Genomic DNA, 15,059 nt, shown 5'->3' with positions numbered 1-15,059 from the left:
TCCAATGCCAGTATGGGAGTCAGGCCCATACTGACTAGTGACATGTACATTGTACAACGCTCCTAGCAGAAAGGTCTATCCATTATTGTTATGAAATTTTGTACATTATTTTTTTTTTAATTACAAACATTTTGGAATGTAAGTTTCACCATTTCCAGCTATTACCTGTCGAGTAAAAGTACACAATTTTAAATCGGAATTAAATAAACAGAACCATTTTATATTATCGATAGTAATTTCATATGCTTGGTAGTGCTCATCGAAAAAATATTTACCAACACATGTAGTAACCAAAATTCATGTTTGGTTGGGTTCCAAAAATATGTTATGTAGGTGGGAAAATAATGGTCCATTTTTAGCTCTCATCATCAATATAGTACCCATCATTAATTCATTACCCATATATTTAACAATAACATAGATGCAACGTCATTCACTTTTTTTGCATTAATTTGTATTTATTATTTCTTAAGACTATTTTAAAGCTAGACAAAAATTCATAAAACTAGCCTAGTTGTCAATTACTTACAACTAACTTAATGGTCCCATACGGACAATCTAAGTTAAACAATAATACATAATTCTAATGCCTTTCGGCTCTTAGATCTATTTAACTTATTTTGTATTCATTAGAAAATTTAAAAAAAAAACTAATATCAATATAATTTTTTATTTTTACTTAAAAACTTCTTAAAATTAGGCCCATAAATAAAAGTTAAAACTAACTTAAACTACCTATTCAACCTATAAACTACTTAACACTAGAACAACCACAGCAGCTATCTAACGTTTGTTCTTTTTCAGATTTTTTTGTCTTTTTATTATTATTTTTTGTTTTTAATTCCATGTTATTTTTTTTGTATTTTTTTTTGTGTATGTATTTGTTTGTTTTTTTTTCTGTTCCACCATGCCTTTTCTTCTTAAAACTTAACCCTAAAACTATAAAACAAGTATGTAAGCCGGCCAAGGCTTAAAACCCCATTCCGACTATCCGCTATCAAGTGCCAATTGAAGCCACCAAAACTTGTTCTCCTGCTTCAAATTAAAAAATGCTTTTGCGAGTTTGGGTTTTTAAAAAGAAATTTATTAAATGGAAACAACGTTTCTTGTTGAATGCTGGATGATGACTCTCTGATGATTTGATGATCGGTTCTATTGTTGGGCGAAGACTTTGTTATCTTCATGCTGCTTCATCACTTTTGTGCACTTATTGATCTGCATGGTGATGAGAAGAATGTATCTCATTCTTCTGTGGTGGTCCTCTATATAGAGTTTCGTCTTTTGTTTATTTATATGCTGGATAAGCACAACGGATCTGTGGAATTGGCTGCTGTGGTGATGGTTGTGGGAAGATCAAGTGGCTCAAGTGTAACTCCCCCTTCCTTAAAATTGTTGCTACTCCTGGAGCAAATGTTGTGAAGTTTATTTTTACATATGAATATTACTAAGGTTATAATTGACAATATTATAAAAGTTTGCATAAAATATGATATACATGAATGTCTTTGGATATCATAAAATTTTTCATGAATATAATCTATGTTTTCAATTTCTTCTAATTTAATTTCTTTATATTCACTTATGTTAGCAAGATTTGTATATAATTCCATGTTATCAAGATACGTAGATCTTTCTTCTACATTTATTAAGTTAATATATGTCTTATTTTCAATATTAATTTTACAATTTTCGTAATTAATCAATACGTTATTACGTATTTTCATTTTCGTTTTTTCATTGCAGTTTGTTTTTATTTCAATATTTCCATTTTTTATTAATAATTTTCCCTGCTCTAATTCTATTACATTATTAGATTCTTTATTTATTATTTTGGTACAATTTGTATAGTATAAGCAATTTTTATAATATTTTAAATTTCTTAATTCTTTGTCTTCATATTTATATTCTTTATTTTCGTACATTATTACATAATTATCTTTTATGTTTATCATTTCTTGTTTTGAATTTGGTAAATTTGTCACAAAATATTTATTTAATTTCAATATGTTATTTGGAATACTTATTACAAAAATAATTTCATCTTTAAACAGAGCTGTTGATATTTTTATGTTTTTCAATTTGTTGAAATCTATTTTAAATCGGTTTATTTCCTCTGTATTTAACATTGAGCCAACCATAACGTTTAATTTACTTGAAAGAATATTATTTTGTATTTTTTCAATTGCTTGTTTTATTTTATTCAATTTTTCTCGTATTTCTAGTATAATTAATCTGTGTACGTAAGTAACACTTTCTTTTTTTTACATTAACAAAATTATTTTTTAACATCTCATTGAATTCTGTCTCGATGGCATTTAAAGTTTTTCTAAATTTATTATTAATTTCAATTTGTTTGTTCACATTGATAATTAGTTCGTGATTGTTTTCCTTATTTATCGTTAACATTTCTTCTATATTTTTTCGATCACTTTCGTCCATTGTTCCGAATAAAAACTTCAATACATTTCCGCCTATATCAAAAAGACTTCTTTTTTGTCTATGATTTGTTACACTTTTTATTTCTGATTTTATTGTTTCTATTTCAGAAAAAATGTCAGTCGGGAAATTAACTTATTTTAATTTTAATATATTTATTTCTACGAAATTTAAAACCTCTTCTATCTTTGTTATATTTATTCTATGTGCAATATGGGCAAAATCTTTTACTATGTCTACTTTGTTCAATTTAATCTTAACATAACCTTCTTGGTTATTTATATTTTCTATTATTATTTCACTTTTAATTTTTGTAACTAATAATGTTATTAAGGTGAGAAAGGATACAAAATTCATGATTTATTCTTTTCTTAATTTCCACTTTAACTGTGCGAGAGGTATATTTTCCGATTCTACACTCAATGAAGTATTTTGAGATACTGACTCTGTTGTAGAGGCAATTTTATTTTCTGATTTGTGTCTTCGTTCCTGTTCTGACATGTCGTTGTTTGAAATTTGCCTAGTTTGTTTTCTTTTTCTCTGAATGTTTACAAGATGAACTCTTTTTGTAGTTTTATACTTAAATTTTGGTAAGATTTTATCTCTTCTTCCAGGATTAACTACATAATCATTATCTTTAGGTTTTTCCGTATCTTCTCTATTTTTATTTAATTGAGATATTTTCTTTTCTTTGTGTTCCTTAAAGGTTTCGTATAATTGTTTTTTATCTACTTTTCCTTCTTGGATTTCAAATGGTTTTTTCTTACTTATGTTTTGAATAGCATTATTGTAGTAAAATACAGCTTTGTAACTAATATTAATTTTTTCTAGGTCTGATAATTGTTTTCCATTTTTTAGACATCGTATTTTATCTAATATTGAGCTATGTGCTCTTTCAATAGGGCTATTCCCTGTGTGTGAATGAGGTGTTGTAAAATGTCTTTCTATGTTTAAATCATTAAATAAAGTATTAATAGAAATTTGGTCAAATTCATTGTCCATTACAAACTTGATTGGTTTTCCATGTTGTGAAATATACTGCACTAATGCTGTATGTATACTTTCTATATTTTTATTTGGGATTGAAGTAAATGTGACACGTTTGCTGAATTTATCAATTGTAGAAAGGAATGGTAGCTTATTTAAGAAAAATAAGTCTGCATGTACAATTTGATTTACGTCACTAGGGGTTTCAGTTAATTTAAACCTTGGGTTAATTGGATGCCGGTCATATTTATTTAAACGACAAATGGCACAATTATTTACTACTGTAGTTACTATATTTTTCAATTTTGGAAAAAAAATGTATCTTTTTAATCCAGTAAAATTTTCCTCTATGCCAGAATGACTGGTGTCTAACTCATGATATAATTTAACTTGTTCTACTGTTTCTTCTTCTGTTTTCATTTCTTTAGCTAAATAGCTACTTCGATGAAATGTCATAAGACTTTTATCAAAAAGTTTTATAAGTTTTTGTTGTAGTTTATTGTATATTGCATCGTTTTCACAATATATACCTGTTTGTTTTGGTTCTAACACTGTCTTAATTTTTCTCTCGAAACTTGGTGATTCTAATAAATTTGGAGAAAGTTCAACTAATTTTCTATTTCCTTATTCGTCTTATTCCTATTTTTCTTCCTTGATAATCTTGATTAACTATTATCTGTTGTTTGTAAGAATTAACAGCTTTTTCTATAATAACAAAATGATCTAATAATTCTTCTTCTTTAGAATGTCGAGTTTCTAATTCCTGTTCTTCATCTATATGATTAATTTCATTGTCTTTTATTTCTCTGCTTAAATAATCGGCTATTGTATTTTGTGATCCTTTTAAGTAACTTATATCAAAATCATACTCTCCAAGAGAAAGTATCCATCTCTGTAATCTTCCAGAAATATCCTTCCCTATACTTTTTGTTTTTAACCATTTCAAAGGCTGATGATCTGATTTTAATTGGAACTTCCTTCCATACAAATATGGTCTTAAATATTTAATGGACCACACTATGGCTAATAATTCTTTTTCCGTGGTTGAATAGTTTCTTTCATGATCATTTAAGGTTCTACTAATATATGTTATGGGATGTTTGTCTTGAGCTAATACAGCACCAATCGCATAATTTGATGCATCGGTAGTGAGCTCAAATTCTTTATTGAAATCAGGGTATGCTAATACTGGGGGACTCATTATATTTTTCTTTAAAGTTTCAAACGATTGTATATATTGGGAATCTTTAACATCTATTCTCGTTCCCTTCTTCAAATATTTAGTCATTGGTAACGCTGTACGAGCATAGTCCGATATAAACTTTCTATAATACCCGGTTAAACCAAGAAAAGATTTTATTTCTGTTGTGGTTTTAGGTATACAAATTTTCTGAATTGCTTTTATTTTCTCTTCATTCGGTTTCAATCCATCTTTAGTAATCACATGTCCTAAAAATTTAGTTTCTCTTTTCAAGAATTCACACTTGTCTACCTGAATTTTTAAATTATATTTTCTTAGACGCTCAAATATTTTGGTTAAGTTAATCATGTGTTCCGTTAAGGAAGTACTAAATATTAGGATGTCATCCATATAAACTACGCAAATTTTGTTTATTAATCCCTCCAGAATTTCGTTCATCATGCATTGAAATGATGCTGGAGCATTTCGCAATCCAAATGGCATCCTTAGAAATTCGTAGTGACCATTAGGTACACTAAAAGCTGTTTTCTCGATATCTTTAATATCAACAAGTATTTGATGAAATCCCTTAGCGAGATCTAATACTGAAAAATACTGGGCGCGTCCCAATTTGTCAAGTATGTCTTCTATATTAGGAAGTGGGTATTTATATTCAACCGTATTTTCATTTAGTTTGCGGTAATCAATGACCATGCGCCATTTGTTTACCCCTGAATTATCCGTTTTCTTCGGAACTACCCATACTGGGGAATTGTATGGACTTATACTCTTTCTAATTATCCGGTTTTCTAACATTTCAGATATTTGCTTATTTATCTCTATCTCATGTACTTTGGGATAGCGATAAATTTTTGTAAATATTGGAGTATCATTTTTTGTGCGTATTTTATGAGTAGTCTGTGTTGTTGCACTAAGCTTTTGTCCATCCGTATAAAATAAATCTTTATTTTTTCTTAAAAATTCTGTTAATAACTTTCCTTCTTCTTTATTTAGATTTTTATGTAAAAGTTCACCTATCTCTACTGAGCTATATTCCATTGTATGAATTTCATTATAAGGAAAAGGACATTGATCATTTGAGTTGATTGATTCTTTTTCTTTGATTTTCGAATTACAAAAAGGAATTTTATTATTATTTATTTCTAAGTATTTATCTCTCATATTGACAATTCCTCCTATAGCGTTTAAAAAATTCGATCCTATGATCGCGTCAAAGCTTTTATTTTCAAAATTCATCAGTTTCCACTCCATAGTGGCTTTTTCATTAAACTCTACGGGTAAATTAGTTATTATCTGTTCGGTTATGTAAACATGAGAGTTTACTGTGTTAACTTTAATTTCTTTGTCTAATATTATTCTTTTACAGGATTTTAATTTTCTGTTATCAAGAAGGGTCATAGTAGATCCTGTATCCACTAAGACTTTAATATGTTCTTGTTGTACATTTAGCTCTACGACAGGAAGTGTCGTTGACCCCCTTGAATAAAATTTACTTCTTCACTATTTTTATTTTGTTCGTCGGTAAGACGATTAACTTCCATTGGTTCTTGTCTTATCTGTCTACTATAATTAGGGTTCCGATAATAATTTTGACTTTGATAATTATTATTTTGACCTTGATAATTTCTATTTTGAGGTTGGTAATTATTATTATGTTGGAATCCGAATTTATAATCTCTAAAAGGATTCTGTCTGTGGTTACCTAAGACCTGATTATTATTTGTCCTTATTTGAGCTGAATTCATTCCTAAATTATTATTTCTTTGAACATTATTGGGATTTTTATTCATGTTATTATATCTAGGTACGAAATGATTCTGTTTAGGAATGTACTTATTGAAATTTTTATTCGTATCTATGGGTTTTTTTACATAGTCATTATTTAACATGGAATTTGATTCCAATAAATCATATGCTTGCATCATAGTAGTACATTTACTTGCAATGATTATGGCTTTCTGACTAGAAGTTAAATTACTTTTGAAAGCTTCTAGTATTAACAATTCATTGTTGCTTTGGGTATATAAAAAATTAGGCTCGAGCTGTGCCTTAGTTTGTATTTTCTGTAATAAACTATCTAATTTTTCATACAATTTATTTGTATTTCTTTCTTGAACTGATCCTACTTCTTGAGCTAGTTTTAAATAACTTTCTTTTACACTATAATTCCTTACCAGACTATTTTTAACGTCCCTCCATGGGGCTAAGTGTGTGAGAGCATTTAATGCTCTTATTGCTTCTCCTTGTATTTTGTGATGTAAGGTGAAGGTAGCTTTAATGATGTTGGCTTGTCCAATAATTTTTCCCATCAGGTATTCCACCGCAGATATAAAGAGTGCCAAATTGTCTTCCGAGGCACCTCTGAAAGGTGGTACTTGCTGGAGTTCTTTCAGCAAAAATTCTTGCTCCTTTTCTTCTGCTACAGTTAGTGGTAATTCGTCATTAGTTGACATGTTGATTTTTGTTTTTTTTTTTTTTTTCACTTTCACTGTTCTTTTATTCGTATTTCTTCTTTTTTTTTTTTTGCTAGTCACCGATTACTTTTATTATTCTGAATATATATTTTCTTTTTTTTCTTTTTAAATAAATCAAACCAATAAAACACTCTCTCTGCGAGAATTCACAATATATGTCCTTACGGATCTTGAATTGTTATGTTTTTCACTGATTTTTAGTGCGCAATTTTTATTATTTTTTTTTTGTAAGTATCACGTCGTGTTCCAATATACGTTTGGGTTTCACGGTTACGATCACTAGATAAGTGTTTATTATTAATTTTCGTTTAATAATTTTTTTTCACTTATCCTACCGACTGCGCCAATTAAAAAATGCTTTTGCGAGTTTGGGTTTTTAAAAAGAAATTTATTAAATGGAAACAACGTTTCTTGTTGAATGCTGGATGATGACTCTCTGATGATTTGATGATCGGTTCTATTGTTGGGCGAAGACTTTGTTATCTTCATGCTGCTTCATCACTTTTGTGCACTTATTGATCTGCATGGTGATGAGAAGAATGTATCTCATTCTTCTGTGGTGGTCCTCTATATAGAGTTTCGTCTTTTGTTTATTTATATGCTGGATAAGCACAACGGATCTGTGGAATTGGCTGCTGTGGTGATGGTTGTGGGAAGATCAAGTGGCTCAAGTGTAACTTTCACTCTATCAGTTCGGTCCCAATGCGCTGGCTAATATGAAGTATTCAGTGCATTGTTGAAGAGTGTGGTGTAAATGTCAGTTGCTTCCACCGGTAAATGTCTTAGTACAACGTTAGATATCCTATCGACACTTGCTGAATTTTTATTTTTTTATTGAATTGAAGATGAGCTGAAGCTCAACAGATCGCCAATGTGTCATATCATTTCGAAGGTAAAAGTGATTAAGTAGGGCTCTGTTTTCCAGGTCGTGGTTGGGGTGAATGCTAACATTCACCTTGTACACTTGCTGGAAAGCAGCTCCCACCGCCTCCACTTTTTCCTTCGGATCTTCAATTATATAAAAGTCATCGTCAAAAATGGATTCTTCTGGATCATTTTGCGCTGTCATGAGTACGTCTCTGTTCTCTTCAGTTCTTTAGAGTTTCAGACACGGAAGGTCATTATCGTTTTTTCAGTGAATATCTTGTTGATTTTGGGGAACATACTAGGGTCACTGGAACTAACTGAACGGATCTTGCGGTTCCAGTACTTGTTGATTGATAACCTGTAGTTCTACTTAATCAACAGATTGACATTTTTTATTGACGACTTTAGTGTTCTAATCTCCAAGTCGTGTGGGTCTGTAAGTCGTCTGTGCAAGTTTTTGAGTCTTGTCAATAAGCCACTCTCGTGCTTACGTAGTGCGTTAATAGTCGCGTCCATTTGGTCCTGTTCTTTCTACTTTGGTATTGTCCGTTCCATCGTGTTGTGTGTAAAACCAAAGGAATTAACAAAAGTAAACAACAACAAAAAAAATATATATAATGCAAAACAATAATAATAAACAAACATTAATCAACTCGACGTATGGCGACCTACATATGATTGTATATCATCAGCCGTCACCAAGCGTGCATTGAACTGATCATATTGCACACTAAGCATGTTCGGTCGCTATGCGCCAAGGCATAGATCGATTTTTGTTTATGACTGCAATTAGCTATATGTGAAACATTGACTGAGCATTCGGAATGCCTTTGAGGAAATGCAAATAATGGTTTATTTTGTCAAATTGACGTTTAATTCTTACGTAATGTGGGACAATGTATTGGCAAAACCCATCAATAAAGAATTAGAATAAGAATATAATGTATAAAAATGTAAAACTAGTTGTTAGTATAAATAGGAGAACATTTACAAAATAAAGGCAGTCTTATCATAACTCAATTAATTTTAAATCGTGCATTTATGCTCGGCAATATAAGCGGCTTTTGATAAGCTAAGAATAATCCTTTCGCTAAGACTGCCTCGTCAAACACTACATTGCGATTTTGCAAGTCTGAACCATAATAATAATCTAAAAATATATATACCATTACATGGCCGCTTTAGAATAAATAAACTCTTTATTTAAAAGAGTATAGTGAACATCGACCCAATATAAAAAATATACCAGAAAATACTAGGGTGTATATACCAACACCAAGAGAGAGTATAAAAAGAGGCAAGGGATCAAAGTCGCAAGACCTCAAAATCCTCCTCCAAAAAAAGAGAGCTGGTGAGAAGAGACAATTCCAACGGAAGGGTTCAGAACTACAAAATGTTATACACATAAGCTTAGGAGCTCAGAAAACAAAACTGATATCGGAATTAAGAAAACTTAAAAGCATTGAGTGGTAAAACTTCCAAGGAGGAAATCATCAATAACAACGTAGCAGCAGTATCTGCATCAACAACATCGATAACACTTTCAGGCGACAAAATAATCTATTTAAATTGTTTTCTTTTAATAATTTATATTCTATGCGAATTAAACACTTATTATAAAAACTATTTAAGAAAACATGCTTTCAAAACATTAAATGTATAAACAAAAAAAACTCTTAAATATATGGAGTTTTCAAATTTAAGAAAAGTACTAGACAATTTAAAAAAAACTCCTAATAGAACGTATGCTTAAGAATATGTCCAAAAAGTTGATAAGCTAAATGAACAAACATGGTTAGTAACACAAAACACAGCTGACCTAAAATGTATTACACAACTAAAACAAAAATTTGACGTATTAGTTATACAAATTCGGAAATATTTAAAAATTAAAGGTGAAAACGAAAAGGAACTATAGAAGAAGACGAAGATACAGACACTGACACGGACACAAAAATTTTGATTTAGTAACAGCCACCAAGGTGATACCTGAATTTCAGGGTAGTCAAAAAGAGCAGAATAATTTTCTAGGTTTGATAGAATTCTATCACACTACTTTAAAAGACATAAACAAAAAAGAAACACTAATTAAATTCATCCTGGCTACTAAGCTATCGAAAAAATTACAAAATAAGATCCAAACAGAAAATACCCCGACAACTTTTGAGGAGTTTCGACGAATTTTAAAATCATCGTATAGGTCAAACAAAAATGCTTTTAGATTTCATAGTGAGATTTCGCAAAGTTACCAAGAAAACCAAAATGTTGCAGTCTTTTCTTCACGAATAGAACATCTTCTAGCATCTTTAAACGATCTACAAATTTCGGAACAAGGTGAGACACACAGAGAGACAATAGTCAAGCTGAATGACCAATTCGGACTAGCAGCGTTCAAAAATGGTTTATCAGAACAATATATATAAATCATTAGTAAAGACTACAAGACCAACCAAGCTTGCAGATGCAGTGCAAATTGCTTTAGAAGTTAGTCCTCATCATAGCAACATAATGTTTTTCAATACTGAACAAAGAGGTAGAAATAATTTCAGAGGTATTTATAATAGAAGATTTGATTTCAGTAATGGTTGACTTCAAAATCACTATCATAATGACAATAGATATGAGAACCGGAATAAAAGTCACAATAACAACAGAGGGGAATACAATAACCAAAATTCACAAGAAATAATAAAAGACAACATTTTCAGGGAAACGGGTATGTCCCCGGCCGACAAAAGCCGGGGGCCACATCCAAAAAAGATAATTTACATACAAAATTCCAACAAAGATATAAATTTTATAAAATTAAAAATAAAAGGCAGAAATCAATCAATAAATGTATTAATAGATACAGGAGCCGATATTTCAATAATTAAGAATAGCATAGTCAATAGTAGCCGCGTTTTATTATCACCATGATATGATCCGGGTCAGATCATGATAATAAAACAGCATTGGATCATCATATTTTTTATTATTTAAAGTTTGGTAGCAGTGACAAATTAGTGCTTTCAAAAGTGACATCTCAAAACAAAGCCAAACAAAAACAATCAAAACCCATAAATTTGGTTTTGGTTTTTCCACTTGGCCAAATCATAAAATCAAATTTGATGAATCCAATACGAGAAAGTTATATTTAATTTACAAATAACTTACAATTTATTTGTGTTTTCCATTTTGTGTGGTTGCAGATTTGGGAATTGTTTGACTTTTTAAGCAGAGTTGCCCAAAAACATTTTATTTCATGAATATTTTTTTGTTTCTCTTTTTAGGGAAAATGATATCCATTAATTGGGCTAAATAAACATTTTTTGCACTTATTCATTTTAAGTTCACTTATTTATGTTTCATTTTGTCAAAGGTTTTTGTTTTGTGTGTTTACGATAAAAAGTAAATAAAAATGAAATTGCTTACTTTTTTTTTAAATATTTTTTTTTTCAGTCGGACGAAAATGTAACTATGGCAATATGGGTTATATTTAAAATAGTTGGTAGTGATACCAACATTTACATGTTATATTAAAAATTGCATCCCTCTTTGTTTGAAATAGAGAAATAAATTTTGGATTTCAAATTAAGATCAAAAACACAAAGCTGGATCTTGATTTGATGTCGTAATACATGTAAATCCATGATCTGGATTAGATCATGGTGATAATAAAACGCGGCTAGTAATTACAACATACAATATGACAACAATTGTCAGATAAATGGAATAGAACAAAATTAAATTTATGGTTCGAAGATAAAGAAGTTGAACATAAATTTAGCATAATAGATAATAAAATAAATTTAACCACTGATGGAATACTAGGAAGAGACTTTTTAATAAAGCATAATTGTAAAATTGATTATGAGACGTACTTATTAATAATTTCCTTAGATATAGAAGATATAATATTGCCAATGAACATGAATACAAAAGATATCTATATCTATATGATAATATAAAATTACCGCCAAGAACAGAGGTAATTGAACTATAAATATATGTTTAAAAGAAGATAGTATAATATATTTAAAAGAAATTAAAAAAGGGATATTAATAGCAAACGTATTTATTCCAAAAGAAAGAAATAAGCATATAAAAATACTTAATACATCAGAAAATGAGGTCAATTTGAAACATATTTCGTTAGAAATAGAACCAATCCTTAGCTATCAAATACTGCATTTTAAAAACAGTTTAGAAGATGAAGATAGGTTTAAAAAAATAAAAAGTTAAAAAAAATAGATAATTTAGATAATAGTGCAAAAGAAGAAGTTTTTAGAATATGTAAACAATTTCAATATAAAAAATTATTGGATGAGGACATCATTGAACCATCAACAAGTCCATATAACTCACCATTGCTAATTGTACCAAAGAAAAGCACAGGAGGATTAAAGAAGTGGAGATTAGTAGTAGACTTTAGGTCTCTGAATAAAAAAGTAGTTGATGACAAATTTCCATTAACCAGACTAGAAGATGTACTTTATAAATTAGGAAAGGCCAAATATTTTTCAATTTTACATATGACAAGTTCATTTCATCAGATACCACTTAATCCCACTTTCAATTCAAAAGATTACCTGTTTGGATTAAAAATATCAACGAATAGCTTTGAAATGATGTTATCAATTGCATTAAGTTGTCTGCAAACATCTGCATTTCTATATCTAGATGATATAATTGTATTCGGTTTAAATTTAAAAGAATATAATAATAACCTTATAGAAGTATTTAAAAGAATACAAAAATATAATCTTAAATTAAATCCAAATAAATGTAACTTTTTGCGACCAGAAGAAGTTTATCTTGGACATCTTATAACTTCACAAGTAGTAACAACAGACCCGAGTAAATATAATGTTATAAAAGAATACCCAAAACTAGATAGTGCTGATGAAGTTCGAAGATTTGTAGCTTTCTGCAACTATTACCGACGTTTTATTCAGAATTTCACTGAAATTGCAAGACCTTTGAATCAATTATTAAAGAAAGATCAAATCTTTAGCTGGACACAAAGTTGTCAAAATGCTTTTGAAAACCTTAAAACGAAATTAGTGACACCTCCAATACGAAACTATCCAGATTTTTGGAAACCGTTCATACTAACAACAGATGCATCGAATTATGCATTAGGAGGTATTTTATCTCAAGGGGAAAGAGGTAATGACAAACCCAATACCTATGGAAGTAAATCTTTAATAAAAACATGAGTTTAATAAAGCAGTAATAGAGAAAGAATTGCTAGCTATTCACTGGGGAATAAACCACTTTAGACCATACTTATATGGTAGAAGATTTGTTGTTTATACAGATCACAGGTCATTAGTTAGTTTTTTTTAATCATAAAAATCCTTCAACTAAATTAACTAGAATTACAGTAGATTTAATGGATTACGATTTTGATATAATTTTTAAGCAAGGAAAGATGAATACAAATGATGATGCATTGTCTAGAATAAAGTAAAGTTCAGAAGAATTAAAAGAAATGATAGCAGTAAACAATATAAATGTCCTAACCATAGCGATGAAGTTAAAAGGTAAGAAAAATATTAGTGAAAGAGAAGGAAATCCGGAAATTATGCCTCCAGTGGAGATTGTACAACTCCACATATGGGAATGTATATCTATCTCAGACACTAGAAACATTAAGAAGTTGCAACTTGAAAATATAACGAATTTAATGAGGCTCCCAAAAGAAACAATCAGCCTTACCATGAATTCCATCGTAAACGGAAATTTTTAAGAATCCCGAAAAACTGTATCATTAAATCCGTTCGTAATGCAAAATTGTATGAGAGTTTCCACTACGAAAGGATTTCATGATACAGTTTTTCGGGATTCGTAAAAATGTCCGATTACGATGGAATTCATGATAGGGCTGAATATATGCAGTTAAAGATATAATATATGTTTCTCTCTCTATCTTATTCTCTGCCAGAGTTAAAATTGATTTTGGAGAAATTTGTATCCTAAAATAGAAAAGCTACCGCTAGCAATTAATAATAATTTGTTTTAAAAAAGATATCAGTGCAAAAATTAAAAAGATATTTACAGAAGTGCAAGATAATAAGATATTTTATATAATTCACCAAGAAGAATAGAATAGTATGCGAGTGAAGAAATTAATAAAAGAATATCATGATGACAATCTAGGCAGAAATATGCATGGAAGAATATGAATAAAATGGTTAGAAAATATATAAATAGTTTTAGAGTTTGTAATGAAGTCAAAATTAATAAATATACTAAAGAACAGTTCGTAAGAGCAGAAACACCTTGCACATCATTTGAAGTAGTAACAATAGGACCACTTAGACCATCGAATGGATACAGGTATATTCTCACCATTCAAAGTGAATTAACCAAGTTCGTAGACGCATTTCCACTAGTCACTAAAGACGCTGTTTCAGTAGCAAAAACTATTGTAGACAAATTTATTTTAAAATATGGTTGTTTTAGGAAGCTAAAAACAGACAAAGGCACAGAATTTACTAATGAACTATTAGTTAATATCTGTAATATCTGTCTACACCATATCATCATGAAACCTTAGGGACAGTTGAATGAAACCATAGAAACCATAAAGAATATTTAAAAAAAGCTAAAGAAAATTTAGAAAGTAAAAATAAAACATGTACAAATCAATCTAATGTAAATAATTCGAATTTTAAAGTCGGAGATTATGTCTACTTAGAAGTCGGAAATAGAAAAAAGATAGATAAACCATTTAGAGGTTCTTATAAATTAATAGAACAAAATGGACCAAATAGTATTGTAAGAATTATCAATGAAAATAAAGAAGTTCATAACAATAATTTAATAAAAGCAAAAAATAAATTATTAAAAAGAAAATAATAGCAATAATATATATGTATGTATGTATATATAAATATACCCATCATTTTTCAATTCCTATGTGTAATATAATAAGATAATGTAATTTCAAAAATAATTTTTTCATTTAAAGATAGCAAAGTTATTTTTTTCTAAAGGGTGAGGGTGTTGTGTATAACACCAAAAGAATTAACAAATGTAAAAAAAATATATAATGCAAAACAATAATAATAAACAAACATTAATGAACTCGACGCATGGCGTCCTAC

Source organism: Eupeodes corollae, chromosome 1, assembly GCF_945859685.1.
Source record: "Eupeodes corollae chromosome 1, idEupCoro1.1, whole genome shotgun sequence".
Classification (NCBI taxonomy): domain Eukaryota; kingdom Metazoa; phylum Arthropoda; class Insecta; order Diptera; family Syrphidae; genus Eupeodes; species Eupeodes corollae.
This window is presented reverse-complemented; position numbering follows the sequence as displayed.